Genomic DNA, 12564 nt, shown 5'->3' with positions numbered 1-12564 from the left:
CATTATTATGCTTTTGGAGATCTTTAATTTCAATCACTCAGCTCATCAATATCGCTTGCTACTACTCTGCTGCTGCTGCTGGTTCCCGGTTCTGCATTTTCAGTTTTCCTTTCTGATAAAGAATCTTTAGGTCAAGTATCGAACCCAAGATCACTCCAAATGTAAGTCCGGGCGCGCGTCTGCATCTTTCCACGAGGGGTTATGTTGGATGAGCAGGCCTAAACGTCAATAAGGCTTCATCCATAAAGTACGTCACGCAAAAATCAGCCAAAATTTACCCCCCCTCCCCCCTTTTGTCACGATTTTCCTATACTTACAACACACAATGTCACACTTGGTCAGACCCCCCCTCCCCCCCTAGAGCGTGACATACTTTATGGATGACGCCTAAGAAGTCTGTGGTCATCTGGGTTTTACCAAGTTCACTAACAGTTTTTCAAAACTTCCTTCGAACATAAGCTGTTTCTATTTTTAGAACTATCTGTTCTTGTTTCGTCAACATGTTCTTGCTCGGTTTTTAAAACACGAACGCGAACTACACATAAATAACTTGTTTACGAGAAATCCCAGCTGAAACCAAAGGTTAAATCTACTATTTTATCATGTTTAGCAAACTGAAATGTAACATCATGTCTCCAAATGTCATTTTGCTTGTCGAGATCTACAATCATGTTCCATTTAGGGGGAGAGGGGGTAATATGCACCCCCGGGGCAAAATGCACCCCCTGCTTTTCTCGGTATTTGGAAGAATTTTCCGGGGAAAAATCATAGAAATTGGAAGCTTAACATTGCTAAACCATGCTGGAAAAATTTGAGCATCGCAGTATAAAAACAGCTCAAGTTATTTGCAAAACTTTAAAATGTTGTGTTTACATTTAATTTTCTTTGCACTTTCATTATGATTTTTGGACAATATAAAAAGCATTTATTGATATTGTAAGTGTTGAGGTAAATAGTTTTTGCCATAATCTTCATTATTCTGTAGATAGATGAGTCCAAAAACATCAAAAAATGCATTTTTAATTAAATTTTCTGCAAAAAGCGTGGTCGGGGCAAAATGCACCGCTGTGAAGCTCCTTAGTAAAAACAGCGGTGTCATCTAGTGGTGAATAGTGAAAACTGATTTTACCCGGTGCATTTTGCCCTATGTTGTGGTGCATTTTGCCCCGTTGTTGTAGTGCATTTTGCCCCAATGTTGCGGTGCATATTGCCCCGCATGGTTGTTTGAAATGAATCAAAAATGTTTTTACAAATTTGATATTTTCGAACAATTTTGAGGTTTTTTAAGACTTTTTTCAAATGGATGACGAAGAATAATAGTTGTTTTAGAACATCGAACAAAATTCTTCCACAGTAATGCTGTAATGGTTGATAAATCACAGTTTTCCCTTAGGGGGTGCATATTACCCCCTCTCCCCCTAAGTCAGAATAAACTTCAAAATGAACCATTCGTAATCCGTTGCTTGATTTGGCATTTGTGTTACACAACCATGTTGAATAATGGTTTTTTGATCAAAATGTGAACAGTTGGCCAAATTTTCTGACACTTTTTCAATAATTAACGTACAAAAATTGTACAAAAACGCTAGTGGAGCAATTGATCAACAAAAACAAAAAAAAAGCGATGTTTTACTTGCTACTTGGGATCATACCATTATCATGTATGGAAATGATTTAATTTAATTTAATTTAATGATTACGCGGAATAAGCAGAACATGGTAAAAAAAATTACGTATGACATCGAAAAAATTTTGAAATCCATTCGTCTCCCCAAATTATATGAGCCGTCTACAAGAATATGGAAGCGCCTGGTTCATAGCCATTTCAAGCTAAAGATCGTCGAATATCGACAGTGGATCATGTGCGTATAGCATCATATCTTCACCGTCGTGCTAACTTGTCGCACGTGCATTTTGGGCCAAATTGAGTTAAGAACGCCATTTTGTGCAGCTAACAATGCCTAACCTTTTGACCTTTACAGATTCCCAAAATTCGATTTCAATCCTGAGATATTCAATAAAAACCGAAAAAACTCTGTGCATTGTTGTCACTCTACATATAAAAGAAGTTTCAATCATGTCGTGCTATCTTGTCACTCCCTGAAAATTGATGTAAGTGCGACAACTGGACAAAGGGATTTCAGGTCAGAACGCGTTTAACGCACCTACAACAAGTTAGACTACCGTAAACATTTCTAATTATAACTCGGGATTTCAGCAACCAACTTCAACCAAACTTCGGGACAATGCACAGAATGGTCAGCCAAGCAAAACGTGTTTGTTATTGTTTACATTGTGTAACCAGTGTGTTTGTTGTGTTAAATATCGGTGTGAATCGTCGCGTTTTGTATAGTTTTTTGTGTAAATATTGCCAAGAAGACGTTGTGTTTGTCGACGGGGAACGAGGAAGTCTCCCAACAAGACAGCAACCCGTAGCTGCACGTCCCACACCGTGCGTTGATGCCGCTAGTCACCACCAGATGTCGCCGCTAAAGAACATCGCATGGGCGGCCATTGGGGGTGGTGAATGTTCGAAGGATACAATGACGGGTGATATGAGTTGGCACGTGAAGGTTAAAGGGGGCTTCTGGGAACCACCATCGCGATTGCTGGATCAGAAAGTCCGGTGATCAAGTTGCGAACGGTTGTCCGTAGAGGCAACCAAGTGAGTACCAACCCGCAATACCAGCGTTGGTAGAGTGTCCGTTGGACGGACCAGTGGAACCTGATACCATCAGGACAGCGCCCGGAACTCGCTACGTTCCGAGGAGAGACGAGAGCAGGAGCTACTCGTGTGTTTTGGACATCCAGGTAGGAATGTGCCATCCCAGAAGCATCCCAATACGAGCCCCGATCCCCAGCATTAGCAATCTAACCGCTATTTTGTCCCGCGTAGGACCCCTTTGTGTTTCACGGTTCACTTTGTGAACACTTGTGGTTTTCACCCTGGCCGTGCTATTTCCGGACCGGTGAACCACCCTACGAACCGACACTGTTCGTGCGCCTGGCCGTGACCGTCAACTCCGCGACCCGAAACCCGGACTGTACCGACGGAGTCCTTGGACGCCGTCGAAGCCTGTTGCCCGTTACCAAGCACAGGAAGGGCGCGGACGGCAGGCGAGGGTCCTCGAAGGCTGCAGCCGAAGCGTCGGAGGGTCCATCCGACTGACAAAGAGGCCACCCCCATTGGCGAACTGCAGGAGGAGCGTCTACGTCAGCAGGAAGGAGCAGCGACGACGGCAGAGCGGCGATACGGGGCCCCGAGCGAGTCAACGGTGCACCGGAAGTGTAAAGGAAGAAAGAAGAAGGACGAGTGAGGTAGGAGATAGTATGTAAGGACGTGGGACGGGAAACGAGTGCTAGAGGAGAGGAAGGGATCCCTGAATAAACCTGTCGACTGAAACCGGAAATAAACTGTAGTTTCCCTTAGGCAACACAGTGTTTTCTTGGCTTAGGAAATCTCGAGCGTCATGCCGATCCTGAGTGTAATTGTAGAGTACCATCCCGTGTTTAGCTCTACCATACTGGAAGCACAGCTCAGCAACCTCAAGTTGTTATAATTGCGTGCTCTAGGTTTTGTTTATTCAAGGTCAAACATTAAAACGCGTTTTTCTCGGAACGTCGAAATGGCGGGTGCGACAAGATAGCACGACAGCGTTGATTTTTCAAATCGTTGAAATTTCTCTAAGTCGGGATACCAAAAATGGTATTTTTTAGGTATTCCATTTTTTTAATTAATTTTTTAACAAAAAAGAAAATAAAAAAAAACAAACAAAAATCTAAACCTACTGATTTACGAGCTAATTCATAGTTTTATTTAAACTTTTGATAAAAAATATTTAGACCGATTCAAATATTTTTTAAAGTTCATGTCGCATCCCCCCCCTCCCATCAAAATCGGGCCGAAAAATCAGAGGCTAATAAATATAGTTTTTTTCTAAAAACTCCATAATTTTAATGGAAATATTAGTTGTATCAACTGAAAACGATTAAAAATGAATTTTCCTGCATTAAAAATCATATTAAGCATGTTTGGACTCGATTAAAAATATTTTAAATTTTTGTGAAAGCAAAAAGTTTTTTTTTGCGAAGAAAAAAGTTTCGTCAGTAGGTATTTAGATTTTTTGAAAACTAACGATTGCAAATCAAGTGGACTGCTTTAAAATGCATTTTAAAACACTTTTTTCATTGAAATGTTCTAACCAATTTCAATGTTATAGGGTAATTCTCCGCCAACTCACAAAGCAGTTGCCCCGACCCCTCTTCGATTTGCGTGAAACTTTGTCCTAGGGGTAACTTTTGTCCCAGATCACGAATTCGAGGTCCGTTTTTTGATATCTTGTGACGGAGGGACGGTACGACCCCTTCCATTTTTGAACATGCGAAAAAAGAGATGTTTTTCAATAATTTGCAGCCTGAAACGGTGATGAGATAGAAATTTGGTGTCAAAGAGACTTTTGTGTAAAATTGTACGCTCGATTTGATGGCGTACTCAGAATTCCGAAAAAACGTATTTTTCATAGAAAAAAACACCAAAAAAGTTTTAAAAACTCCACTGTAAAAAAAATTTGGAACATGTCATTTTGAGGGAAATTTAATGTACTTTTCGAATCTACATTGACCCAGAAAAGTCAACTTTTCATTTGTAACAAAAAAAATCATTTTAAAATTTCGTATTTTTTCTAACTTTGCAGGGTTATTTTAAGAGTGTAACAATGTTCTACGAAGTTGTAGAGCAGACAATTACAAACGATTTTCGCAAAAACCACTTTTTATGAAAAGCCATAACTCTTCGCCATTTCAACCGATTTCAATTGTCTTATACGCAAATGACAGGTGATAAGTTGGCCTTTCAAAGAAAAATAGTTACAAGTTTCAAAAATCTAGCCTAACATATGAAAAGGGCGTATGAAACTTTTAAATGCCGTTTTGACGGTGTCTGGACCAAAGAGCCTACGTCTGGAAATATTTTAATCGGATTCCCCGGACATTTTTACATTACATACTAAAAAATGGGAGGAGTTCATTAACAGGATTTCGAGATATGATTTTTTGAAAATAAAAAACTGAGTTTTTCGACGCGCCACGCACGAAAACCGGAAAATGACGAAATCGGCAAAAAATCTACTTTTTTCACTAAAACTGCGATAACTTTAAAATTACAGCGATGACCTATATATTTTTTGGTACCAAAATTTTCGTAATTAAAAGACACAACTTTTGGTATCTAAAAATCTAGCCAAACATTTAAAAAAATCATTTGAAAACTTAAAAAGCCGTTTTGACGGTGTCTGGACCAAATAGCCTATGTCTGAAAATATTTTCAACGGATTCCTCGGAAAATTTGACGTAACATATAAAAAAAATGGGGTTCATTAACAGGATTTGGAGATATGATTTTTTGAAAATAAAATCTGGGTTTTTCGACGCGCCGCGTGCAGAAACGTCTGTTTCTCATTTATGAATTCATGAAATACATTCAAGAAAATTGTAGGAGTCATTGGAAATCATCTTTTTGATGGATTTTATACATTTTTTGTACGGTAAACGGGGCGACTTTGATAGCCGGGATCACTTTGATAGGTTTGCGATTTTTTCGCAAAATGAAGAGTACAATTAAAATACAGTAGTTGTTCGGTAACTGGGCGTTGTTTAACTGGGCTGCTTTTTAACTGGGCGCTCGATAACTGGGCCGTAGCCCAGTTAAAAAGCAAACAAACGTCAAAAAACCAAAACAAACCAAAATGACCGAGGGGTTAATGGATGCAAAATCCTTTAAAAATCTTTTTTCAAACTTTTGTTTAGTTTCAAGTTACAATTAAAGAAAAATTAAAAGTAAGCATTGTAAATAAATTTGAGTAACTTTCATTTTTATATTTCATCTGGAAAATATTATGCATCGGTGGTCCCCTCGTTTTTTTTTGTTCAGCCCAGTTAACGAGCAGCATTCGGTGACTGGGCTACGTTCTCAGCCCAGTTACCGAACAACTACTGTACGTACGGAATGGTTTAAAATCATACTGACCGTGGCAGAGAAGTTTTTAAAGTACCTCAAGAAGGACTTTTCATAAAATTTTGACAAGTTTAAAAAGTTAGTTAACTATACTTAAGAAAATGTTGATAAAAGTCATTATTTTAAACTTCTCAAAGTGTCATGATTTTCTCAATGAACATGATTTTGAATCGGAAAACGGAATGCATTTTCGGATTCTTTGGACAATTTTCCACTAGGAGAAGGTTAAATAAGTTTGTAAACAATAAATAATATGAGTTTTTGAAACACAATTAAAAAAATCACCAAATTTATATGCAGTTTCAGTTGAACAAATTTAATGTAAAATGTGAAAAGTTGAGTTTCGTGCTTCGAATTCAGTATTAAATGCAATTTAAATCGATATTTTTATAAACAAAACTAGTTTTAACAAATTTCAGGTAAAATTCCGACTTTTTAACAATTATACCTAAAATTTGTTTGTATTTTGTTTAAATGCTTATAAACTTTGTTAACTTAAAATAAAAATTGTTTTTTTGACGTAGACTTACGTCTTTGTCGAAGGTACTGGGGTGCCATTCCATTGGAATATTGCGTCATCCGTCAATCGCTTATATCTTCCTTCCCTCAAATCGAATCGGCACGATTTTGGTTCCATTCGATTCGAAAATTATTCAGCAATTTGCTATTAAATTTTCAATGTTGGCAAAATAGTTTTACTATTGTAACAACTCAATGTTTTAAAATGTTTTCAAAATGCAGAGATTTTGCAAGCAAAATGAGCGCTTCCCACTCACGGACGGGAAGGTCAAGTACCTATTTTGAGGGGAAAATTACACAAGCAGCGCGACCGGTATCGGTCGCGAAAAAGGAGGGGAAGTAGCGGGCCGAAAACATATATAAGAAACTGCGCCAGATTTCAGACCATCATTCACGTCTCAGACGTCGGACCGGCAGCAGCAGCAGGAAAGCTCAGCCCAGAGCAGCAGCAGCAGGAGAGAGAGGGACCAGAACTGCAAAAGAAGCGCGCATCGCCTTCTCGTCGTCACCGTCAGCCAGTTGCCTCTCGATGGCCGGACCGTTTGTATCTTTCGTGGTAGGGGGTGAGGATTTCCCAACTTTTCGGAGTTGCCTCACTCCCCGTCCCTCGTCCCACCCGGGACGAAGCAGCAACAAGATGAGGCACGCGCCTGCTGCCGTCTCGCCGAACAGTTGCCTCTCGTGGGTCGTTGTTGTGAAACAATCAGGAAGGGGGTGAGGACTTCCCAACTCTTCGGAGTTGCCTCACCCCCCGTCCCTCGTCCAACCCGTGATGAGTCGGTGAAATGGAGCCTAACATTTCAAAAGGGCACAAAACTTTTGTAAACAATAGTGTATCCCTTTCACTCAAATGACAGTTTGCATAAGGTGTGAGAGGGATACACTTTTGTTTACAAAAGTTTTGTGCCCTAATGAAATGGAAAGCACGAAATGCCTTTCAGGAACTAGTGTTGGTCTTCGGGGGTGACGGATTGCACAGCTTTCTGAGGCTGCTCCCCCCCAACCCCTCTCTCTCCCCCACATTATGCTACCAAACTTTCATTCGGTTCGCGAAAAAATCGTTTTTCGTTCTTCTCTCCTCCATTCGATGTTTCCATTGTTTAAATAAGGCTTTCTAGTCAAAGATTTACCAACACATTCAAAGTATGGTTACATGGCAGTTGCGGTCCGATTGAGTTGACTGGAGTGTGTAAGTTCTGTCTTGTTGGCGGGTCCATCTCCCATTTACGATCTTATTCCGTTAATGTATTTCAAGTATCTAACTAATTCTTCAAAATTAATATATGGAATATAATTAATATAGTCTACGCCATTCCGGTTATGTCTGTGACATAACTACTTTGACTTTTTTTCTTAAAAACTATATCAGCTACTTAAGTGATGGTACATTTAAAGTACACCCAAAGGAACAATTGTATCTCAAAATCTGCAACAGTGGATTTGCTGCAGAAAATGTTATATTTTATTACATTTTTTGCAGCAAGCCCATAGATCATTTTTGCCCGCGTGTAAACACGTCAGCGATCTGCAGTTCTCACCAACACATATAATGATGGCGCGTCCCCGAGCAACACTCCAGAGAGAACATTATGTTCGCGCTCTGTCCCTCACCATTCATCAAGCGTCCATGGCGCGGTGGTAGCGTGTCGGATCAGCAACTTAGAAGTTGATGGTTCAATCCTCGTTCTGTTAAGGTTTTTTTTCTGCAATACAATCAATCTGCCGTCGGTAATGTCGATAATTGTCGATAACGGGCAAAAATGTCATACCCCTATATCGCAAAAAATGCATGAGGACAGTTTTCATGCAGATTCTGATATACTTTCATGCCGCCATGTATCACAATCATGCGACCGCCGGTTGGGTGTACAAATAAAGTTTGAACACCTTAAATGTGAATTTAACAAGAAACTATGACTATCAAAGTCACCCCGGAATTTAAACTAAGAATTTTAACGTAACTATTTTTCTAAACACTATTGAAAAAACTTTTTTTTTTCAAAATAGTGCATGGGCTTTGTGTGGCCTACCCTAGTACATGTTTTAAAAATAATAATCTTGAATAAAAACCTAACCAGTTGGAAAATATTCCAAAAACAAATGGAAATCCTATCAAAGTCACCCCGGTTTACGGTTATTTGAAATTCAACTGAAGTTATTAAAGTTGAGCAAATTTATTGCAATTTCCAAAATGTACATATAACCGTTGGAAGGTTACAATAGTGTTTCCGATCAAATTAACTCCAAAATCACAGCTGGTTACACAATCTCATTCCATTCTAATTGATTGCAGAGCAAATATTTAAACAAAACACTCTCATGGTGAGACTCATTTGACAAACTAACAAATTCCCCGTCAGATTCGTTTACTTCCCGCAGCTGTTGTTTGCACAACTTTATCCTTCAGTGTGCGCAGAGAGCGCAGGAAGTGTCTTCCGGTTGCTTCCGCTCGTAGCGATATCCTTCCGGAATGAATGAGTGGTATTAATTTGATCACATCAAGTCAAGCGAAAAGTTTTTCCCCAAAACCATACGTTGAATAATTCATCGATCTGGCCTCAGATGTTTTCTCTCCCCCACAATACCCCACCCATTCGCAACTCTTTCCCAGTGCCCGAGTCAACCCATCCGAAGGCAAACTAAAAAGTAAGAGATAGATTCCCGGGCATCCTCCCAACCTACCCGACCCTCGTAAGACCACTTCCAGTGGCCTAGGACTAGAAACAACAGGCGAAAGAAAATTGATGGTTTTCTCTCTCTCTCTCTCTCTCTCTCTCTCTCTCTCTCTCTCTGAGAAATTCTTTTTTTGTCTTGTGACCTCCCAACGAGGTTATAATAAAGTTCTCCTTGTCGGTCCCCACCCACTCGGCAAATGAATATCATTTTTTCCTCAATGACGACGATGGCATACACACACAGGGGGAAAAGAGTAAATATCTAATAAGTTCAATAGCGTTTGAAGTTGGCAAAGTTTTTGCGGGATCTTAATTGGAAGAGTGTTTGGTGAGCACAAAAGAAAAACTTGTATGTACTTCCTAGTTATTTTCTCACAGTTGGAGAAAGATTTCCTTGTCTTGTAATTAATAAGTTCCATCTAGAAAACTTGCTCGGGCGGAATGAATGGAAACAACTGGAATGTTTTGTGTTGAGGTTTATACATTGCATGGAGTAGGATAGAAGACACAAATTTCTCAATCTTAAGAAGGAATCTAGGATTTTTTTTTAAGTTACCATTTCTATTTTTTTGGGGGCTTGGGTGTTGGAATGTTAAAAAGAGTTCTGCAAGAAATCACGTCGCACCAAGTCCAGCTTTATCGCTGGTTGCATTGATTTCGTTTTGCCGCGGGGGTTTTCGTTTTGTTTTGACGTGAGGAAAAAAAGGGGGGGGGATTTGGGGGGGGGGGAGTGAAAAAATCAAAGGAAGATTCTAGCCAGATCTGCAAGAGATCGCGTCACACAAGGCGTACGCACTGGTCCCTGTTTTGCCTGATGAGATTGAAAGTTTGAAGATAGGTCGGTCCTTGTTCTATATTTAGGCGGGGCCAGACGGAATCGGGCCGCCAGGATCTCTGCCATTCTGAAATGGGTCATTGAAAGCAGCGCGAGGGCTGTCACCACCTAATACTGGGAACTAAAATATGTTGTATCGACATAACCCAAGTCTGATACGAACTATACTTTTCCATAATTTCGCTGCCGGCCAACGGGAATTGCATTGGACCACCAAGATCACGATTGTTTCAATTCAATTAAAACTGACAACCGATGTTTTTTGGAGTACAGTCATTATTTTTTCCTATTTGTTTTTTTTTTCATTTTGAACGTGCTTTTAAAGTTGTATCGACATCAAATGATAAAATGTGCCTTTTCATGTTTCAGCAGAATTCCACAGCAGACCTGCAGAAACTTTTACGAACTAAATTCACTGGCAACACATTCCATGAAGTCACAAATTGTTAGCACTACATTGTATAAAGACTACATTTACCGTTATTGAGGGAAAATTTGGGCAAAATTAATTCAATCGATATGGATAACTTTATTACTTAACATAGCCAATCTTTTGAAAATGTGCCTAGTTCATCATCTAGAGCATTGATTGCCAACTTCCATTTCTCTTGTTTTCTCGACACATTTGATGGACGCATCAGTGCAGTTTCAAAATGTCGTTCAAATGTCTAAGGAAAGGCCCTTCGAACAAATAATGTTCCATTGTCCACCTTCAGCGGTATTCCAAACGCCGTAGAATAACCCTTAGACCCAAAGTCCCCTCTCATTTTGGTCCTGAACTCGAAACGATTCAACTATAGCAGACGGCTTGTGCTGCCGCCGCAGCAGAGGAAAGCTCCAAGCTCGAATGAAGTTCGGCCTGTGCACATATTGCACTAGTATCGGTCGGTGGAGATTTATGACCGGGCCCGCCATAGCTCATTCATTTCACCTGCTTCTTCTTCCAGTGTACTTTTTTCCCTTCATAATCGAAAATTCAAACAATGAGCGGAAGTGAGAAAGTACAATATGTTATTTTTCGCCCGTTCATTGCAACTCGAATAAATTTCCAGTTCTTGTCGGTATAACTTTTGCCATATTTCCTTCGTCTTGCACACCCCATAAATAACGGTGCCACGGTTCGCGCACAGGGCAGAAAAGACAACCCGGTCACCACCCCGCTCCCCAGGCCCACGCGAGAAAACATGTTAGAAAAAGCTGTCGGGGCGGCTCGCGAGTGTTAAAATAAAGTTTTCCTTTGCTCACTTAAGGGATAGAAAGGCAACCGTCCAAGTCAGGACCGCTACACACTGCAACATTGGTATGAATATCAAAATGCGCTAATATTTCATGATGTTGAATACCTAAGTCACGCAAATAACATAATTGAGTTATTAAAAGTTATAGTTTTTGAGTTTTGAAATTTCCCCCACGAGCACAAGGAGAGGGAGTATGATTCTCACCCCCAACGCGCAGGGACTTCCTATGGAACGGCGTTGAAAAATGTTTTTCTTTTTTAACCCTTTTAGGCACAAATTGTAAGGGGAGTTCCTACTCTTGGCGCGCCATCAGCATTGTTTGTTTCGCTGACTGTGCTCATTTGACGCTTACGGTGTGCGAATGGGAAACCTCGAAAGTTCTGTCGTTCAACTTCACTTTGATTGATCTGAGTTGTTGTTTGATTTAGCCAAAAGAAGGGCCCGGGAAAATAAATTCCGCGGGGAAGTTTTGCAACTAACGTAACGTAAGGTCGCAAGCTTGAATGATGGTTTATTGAAAAGCTTGTTATTTGTTGTTAAACTTTGTGTACCAATGTTTTGGGTTTTTAGTTAATAATCCTTAAAATTCAAGCTGATTTTTTTTATATGTACAGCAGTTCCATATGAAAGTTAAAGAAAAAAAGTGCTTCGATTGGCTTAAAATTGGACTGAGGGTTCCCTGGTCGAAATAATGAGACCCGTATTTTTTTGTTTGGCCATTAGGGTGACCTACGCCGTGTTATGGTGGTCCGAAAAATGGATTCTGGGTCAAATATGAGCAAAATCGGTCAACATTAACCAATTGATACTCGAGGATGAAGTTTGTATAGGGGTAATTCTCCGCCAACTCACACAGCAGTTGCCCCGACCCCTCTTCGATTTGCGTGAAACTTTGTCCTAAGGGGTAACTTTTGTCCCTGATCACGAATCCGAGGTCCGTTTTTTGATATCTCGTGACGGAGGGGCGGTACGACCCCTTCCATTTTTGAACATGTGAAAAAAGAGGTGTTTTTCAATAATTTGCAGCCTGAAACGGTGATGAGATAGAAATTTGGTGTCAAAGGGACTTTTGTGTAAAATTAGACGCCCGATTTGATGGCGTACTCAGAATTCCGAATAAACGTATTTTTCATCGAAAAAAAAACTAAAAAAGTTTTAAAAATTCTCCCATTTTCCGTTACTCGACTGTAAAAATTTTTGGAACATTTCATTTTATGGGAAATTTAATGTACTTTTCGAATCTACATTGTCCCAGAAGGGTCATTTTTTCATTTAGAACAAAAT

The sequence above is a fragment of the Culex pipiens genome, chromosome 1, assembly GCF_016801865.2.
Source record: "Culex pipiens pallens isolate TS chromosome 1, TS_CPP_V2, whole genome shotgun sequence".
NCBI lineage: Eukaryota > Metazoa > Arthropoda > Insecta > Diptera > Culicidae > Culex > Culex pipiens.
Note: the sequence above shows the minus strand (reverse complement) of the source record.